The 6,348-nt window shown below is 42.4% G+C and overlaps 1 protein-coding gene across 1 annotated transcript in view; it reads left to right on the forward strand.

Moving 5' to 3' along the window:
• The window catches only part of PXDNL (peroxidasin like), a 525,965-nt gene that overhangs the window by 489,035 nt on the left and 30,582 nt on the right, over nucleotides 1-6,348 (forward strand).

A 6,348-nucleotide genomic window follows, 5' to 3' on the forward strand; every position in this document is an offset into this window, starting at 1 on the left:
CCTGTGCTGTATCTCCCTGACCTCTGCCTTCCTCTCCGCGCGGTGTTCTCCCTGTGTGCGTGTCCACGTCCAAACGCCCCTGTCTGTAAGGACTCCAGCCATATTGGGTGATCTCTTCTTAACTAATTTCATCTCCTACCACCTTATTCCACATTAGGTCACATTCTGAACAAGCACACTCTCCTTAGGATTTCAACATAGGGATTTGGAGAAAGATACACTTTCAACCGTAAAAATGTATTAGTGTTCTTCTAAGTTCTGGTGTTGGCAGTAACTTGTTCTGTTGCAATAGATTACTAAACAATTGCCAAGTCAAAAGAAAATGGAACGCCAGTCAGGGTCTGAAGGAGTATCAGTGGCTCTCTGCTGTTAACTGCCCACCTCTGGCACACACACTTAAAATAATTGTGGGGCAATTCAGTGTCGATCCTAATTCAGGTGAAACATCATCTGAAGACACAAAGCATTATGATGCATGGTTCTATCATAAGAACTAAGAGCTATTTTGCTATATTTTATCTATACGGTATAAAAGCACAGCATGGAGTATGCTCCTTTTAAAACTTTCTCTTTTTGCAAGCAAGTAAGAGGTGCTCAAATGTAAGAAGAAAGTGTGTGAATAAAAATCAGAGCATGTTATGTATACTTGTCAGTTTTTGAAATCTGTCATTGTCGGGAGATTTTTAATCTATGTAATGCAGCATTGGACACCGGTGTTCCTTGGGTGCACAGTTCCGATCGTTCATCGAGAGATGCATGATTACCTGGGCTACTGGAACTCGCCTCTCCAAGCTGACCTTGTTTACCCATCAGGGAAGGCCAGTCTACTGAAGCAACCCGAACGTTCAAGCATGTTCTTCAAGCAGCCTGTTGCCTTGAGAATCTTAAGATTTGGCTGTGTTACTCCTAAATCTTCAAGTCCTTATCCTGCAATATCTGCTTAATGCGTCCATCTCTGGGCCAGATCAGGTGGGGTCTGAGTTTGGATGTGACTCCAGGGACATAGCAATCTGCAAATCTGTACAACGGTGGAATGGACTTTGCTTTTTCAGCTCTCGCTGCTTTAACTTGGTTATACTTTCGTATAGCAGATTCTTGCACTTTTTGAAGTTCTTCACATTGTTCTGTGAGGCTAAGATCCTTTGATGAAGACTGTAAAAATCAAAGTTTTCATTATGAACAAGTATAACATTTAAAAAAGAGCTTAAAGTAAACTCTCAATTGCAAAATGTTTTGTTTCATTAAAATAAAAACATATTTAGTTACCTTGAAAAACAGCTTGCGAACACATTTTCTTAAGTTTCAATTCAGCAAACAAACACTTCTGAATGAGCCGTGTGCTTCTGCACAAAAGCGTATCTATAACTTTGACACTGTACGGAAGTGTTGATAAACTAAGTCAGTCAGCTTATTACGGAAACTTCATCCCAAACAAGAGCCGCGTCTACTGGGCTTTCTCTGTACCCAGTGGAGTTCTTTCTTACTTTCATTACCTTTTTTTTTTTTTAAGCGTTTTTTTTTTTTTTTTTGCCATAGGGTGGGTGCGCTTGCCAGAGAGAGATAGTGAGAGGGAAAGTGAAAAATCAGTTCACCATGAGGGACGGCCATGCCACAGTCCCTTTTCCTTCCATTCTTCTGGGGTTTTGGGAATGTATGCACACTTATCTGGTGTGATTTTTCCAGCTGCCAGCTCTGGGACTTGAACTGCAGGCACACTTGTCTGGTGTGATTTTCCAGCTGCCAGCTCTGGGACTTGAACTGCTGTAGGCCACATGGGAGTCCAGTGCCTTACCCACTACACCACCTGCTGGTGCCCTTATTTTAATTAATTTAATCCTTTCAACAATTCCATGAGACAGGTGATACCCTTTTCCTCATATTATAGTAGAGAAAAATAGAGCCAAGAGGATTTAAGGAAAGTATTCAAATAAACGTGTGTGTGTTTGTGTGTGTGTGTGTGTGTGTGTGTGTGTGTAATTTTTAAAAGAGAGATTTCTGTTATAAGGTGCATGTGCTAGCCAGAGACACAGAAAGAAAGCAAGAAATCATCCCCTAGGAGGGCTGGCTATGCCCTGATCACTTCTCCAGTCTTCTCTCGGGATTCTGGGCATTCATGCACACGTGGCCACTGTGAGTTTTGAGCTTCTGGGTCTTGGACTTAAACTGCGGTTGACTACATGGAGGTCCAGTGATATAACCATCATGCCATCTGCTGCTTCCCAGAGAAACATATCTTGAATATGGCAGGACAGGATATTTTAAATATGGGGAAACAGGATACAAACCCTGATGGTCTGATCTTTGATATCACACATCAGTGCAGAAATACACAGTTATTTAAAAATAATTATTTGGGGGACCAGCAGTTAGCATAATGACTATATCGCTGAACTCCCATGTAGTCGACTGCAGTTCAAGTCCCGGACCCGGTAGCTTAAACTCACACCAGGCATGTGTGCATGTATGCCCAAGATCCCGAGAGGAGAATGGAGGAGAAGGGATTGCGGCGTGGCCATCCCCCCCTGGGGGGTGATTTCTCGCTTTCTGTTTCTCTGTCTCAGTCTCTCCGGCGAGCACATGCGCCCTATAGCAAAAACATCTCCAAATAAATAAATAATTATTTGGCCTCTTTGACTTGATTTCTTCATTCATTTATTAAAATATTTATTGAGGGACAACTAGTGGCATGGTGGTTAGAGCAACTAGATCCCACATGGTCTACTGCATGGTTTGAGCACTGGATCCAGCATTTTGAGACATGCATGCCCAGATTCCCAAGAGAAGAGTAGGGGAGAAGACATGGCATGGCCATCCCCTGGGGGTGTTTTTTCACCTGCCCCGTCTCTCTGGTTAGCACACGTGGCCTGCAGCAAACGTAAACTATGCACTTAGTCAGCCTGTGCCACGCGCAGGTGCTGTCCTGCATGCTGAGGTGCTCGGTGGTAGGACCGGGCCCCTCCTTTATGTGCCACCCCGGACTGGGGGGGGGGGCGTCACAGAGGTAAGCAGAGCATAGCGAGACAACACCATGGATTTCCACCTGGCCTGCTCTTTGATGTGCTGAAGGAAGCCGACATGACACTTACAGCATCTGTCACTCTCGTGAGATCAAATCAAGTTGGAGTTAGGCCATTGGCCAGGAGTTAAATGAGGCTGGGGAGGCCAGGAGTTGCTGCCCAGGAAAGGGCCGATGGACTCGGTAAGGACCAGGGTCACCATCCAAAGGTCACCTCGTGCAGCAGGTGCAGGAATGGGGTCACCTGTGGCTTTCCTGGATGGGAAGGTGCATACCCTCACACACATGACACGGTAGGCTTCTTGAACATGGGGCATACGGCTGTATCCCCGGTCACATCTCCTACTCACGTCTGGAAGCTTGCTATCTGCTGTATTGCATGCTCTGAGTTCCATGTAGACCAGAAATCTGACGACGTTTTCAAGCCAATCTAAATTCAATTCCTCTCCTTTTACCTTTCACACTAGACCTATTCATCCACCCATCCATTCATTCAGCTAAGGAATAATAGCACCATTAGTTCCCAAGCTGCACAAACCAGAAACCTAAGAGCTGATCTTGTCACTTCCGTGTCCTTATCCCCTTCCATAGGCACCGTAACATGGTGGCTAAGAGGTGGGGCTTTTGAGTCAGCCTGCCTGAGTGCAGATCCTGGCTCTCCCATTAGAAAGCTGCAGGACTTTGGACCAGGTGGTGCAGTGTCTCTGTGCCATGGTTTCCCCGTGCTGACAATGGGGATGATAATGTCCGCTACAGGTGGTTGTACAGTTTCTGGTAAGTATCAGATCGAACCTCGAGGACAACACAGGAACACACACATGTGCACATGTATGCACACACCGACAGATCGAACCTCGAGGACAACACTGGAACACACACACATGTGCACATGTATGCACACACCGATATGCATGCATATGTATTTATGTAGGGTGCGTGTGCATAGGTATAAAAACAAAGCCTGGGTATAAAAACAAATTAACATACAGTTTAAATTCAAATGCTATTTGCCAAAAGAGCAAAACATTTAGAAATCAAGGAAACTCTTCCTTGGTCATAACTAGGAATAAATCCCTAGTTGAATTTTAGAGGTGAATTTTTAAAAGAGCGTCAGGAATAAAACGTCCCAGCTGTCACATTAAAAGAGGGCTGTGTCGTGCAGTCCCACGGGTGGCTGCCATTCCCAAGGTGCATCTCTGTGTACCTATGAGAGCTTTATGTATTTGACCTTGCACATTCTACTGTGCTTTGTGAGAAATGCATTCTAATTGTTCATCTTTCTAAAAAATAAGTGAGAGACAGTAGATGATGAGATTGAACTCATCACACGAGAACACTGTCTGCGTTTTCCTTTGATGACTATAGGAAGGGGTTGGATGAGGTAAGGGTCTTGGAAAAGTTCATGGAAAACACAGATTCTGAAGTCTAGGTATGGATTTCATTTTTTTTTGTACCACTATAAACGTGTACTTTAATTCCATTTTACCAGAAACTACTTGAAGTCCCCTCGTATCTGGCTTAACTGATAAAGCTGTGTGGTACCGGGGTGTACACATGCAGACCTTTCAAAGTCAGGGACCATGCCTTTACTCATGGTCATTTTCCCTATAAATTTGCCATGTCTAATACTTTAGCTGAATAACTTTTCCACAAATATTTATTGACAAAATGAGGTGACAGAAAGACAAAAACAGAGTTTCATTACAAAATTAAAGCTTACATTAGTGGTGTGCTTTTTATCTCATTTCTGTTTTTTTCTTACCCAGATCTGCAGCTATTTAGAGACTACTGATAAGGTACTTGGCGGGGTGACAGCGTAACGGTAGATCAAGTGGACACCTGTGGATCCCTTCGGTTCCGTGTGGCCTTATCTGCGAGACGTCTGGGCTTCCTGCTCGTAAAACTAGCAAGGGAAACATTTTCAGTATCATGCCTGTGCCATCAATTCACTGGCAAAGTGGCCTGGTCCAGATGCTTTTTGATTGCCATATTCTACCTCTGACTTCTCTGTCCTCAGGAATTCAGAGTGTCCACGTTGCCTCTTGGTTATTCAGTGTCCAGCCAGTGCCAGGTCTTGTTCTGGTAGGGAGGCACGAGCTTTAAAGTCACCTAGTCTTTCTGGTTAACTTACATTTCCAGAACTCTTTCATTCAGTTATGGCAGTAGACACCAATGTAGTAATTAAACTATGAAGCTTATAAGAAGCTACTTTTCTTCAGTGAACTGTTTTGGAGTCTATGAATTATGACTTTTTATTGAAAACAGAGGCAAAATGAAACAAAGGGTAGAAGCAGACATCAAAAACAGTAACTCTGGACAGTATTCTAGACACAGTCCTGTTAGCAATTTGGAATATTTTCTGTTTCTGCCTATTTTTAAAACTAATATTGATGAGTTTATATTGCATGATATTGGGTTGTCAGAAAAGTCATGACATATTTTTCCATGCAAAAATGCATCATGACTTTTCTGATGACCCAATACACAAAATTTCACCTTTATTCTGCCCAGTTTTATAGCATTTACAGTTTATTATGTCATTTAAAAATTATCTTAAATTTCTTCTTTATTTTTACTTAATAAATATCATAAGGCGTATTCCTTTTAAACTTAATTTATAAATAAGGTGAAGCTTTAGATTGTCTTTACTTTCTCCCCCTTAAGAAATAACTTGTGGGGCCGGCACGTATTGCAGTGTCTAGGGCGCTGGGCTCCCACGTGACTGACCGTGATTCAAGTTCCAGACGCAGTGACTTGAAATTCACACCAAGTGAATGTGTGTGTGTGCCCAGAACCTGAGAGGAGAATGAAGAGGATGAGGAAGAAGAGATCGTAATATAGCCATCACCCCTGGGAGTGATTTCTTGCTTTCTGTCTCTCTCTCTCCAGTGAGCGCATGTGCCCTACAGCAAAAATCTCAAACCAAAAACCAAAAACCAAAACCAAAACAAAAAAACCTTACTGATTGCTCAATACAAAAATCTAACCTCTGATTTATTCTACTCGGTGTAATGCTTTAAATTTGATTGCATAGTAAGATGCTTTGGGAATGTTATCTTGCTCTATATTGGGGGTCTAATTTTTCCCTAGGAAAATATTTTTATCCTTTAGGTGTAGTAATTTAAGTGTATGTTCTTACATAATTATTTTTATTTTCCCAAGTAGCTTAGTTCCAGTCTTTTTGTTGTCAGATACAAATTTAGATGGCATTTCTTTTGAAGTTTTATATTGATTTACAAAAAAACCCTTTATATCATTTTTTTTTATTGTGATGAAAAACACATTACATGAAGTTTGCCGTCTTAACCACTGGAGTGTTCCGCAGGTCGCAT

This window comes from Tupaia chinensis, unplaced genomic scaffold, assembly GCF_000334495.1.
Source record: "Tupaia chinensis unplaced genomic scaffold, TupChi_1.0 Scaffold000031_1, whole genome shotgun sequence".
NCBI classification, from domain to species: domain Eukaryota; kingdom Metazoa; phylum Chordata; class Mammalia; order Scandentia; family Tupaiidae; genus Tupaia; species Tupaia belangeri.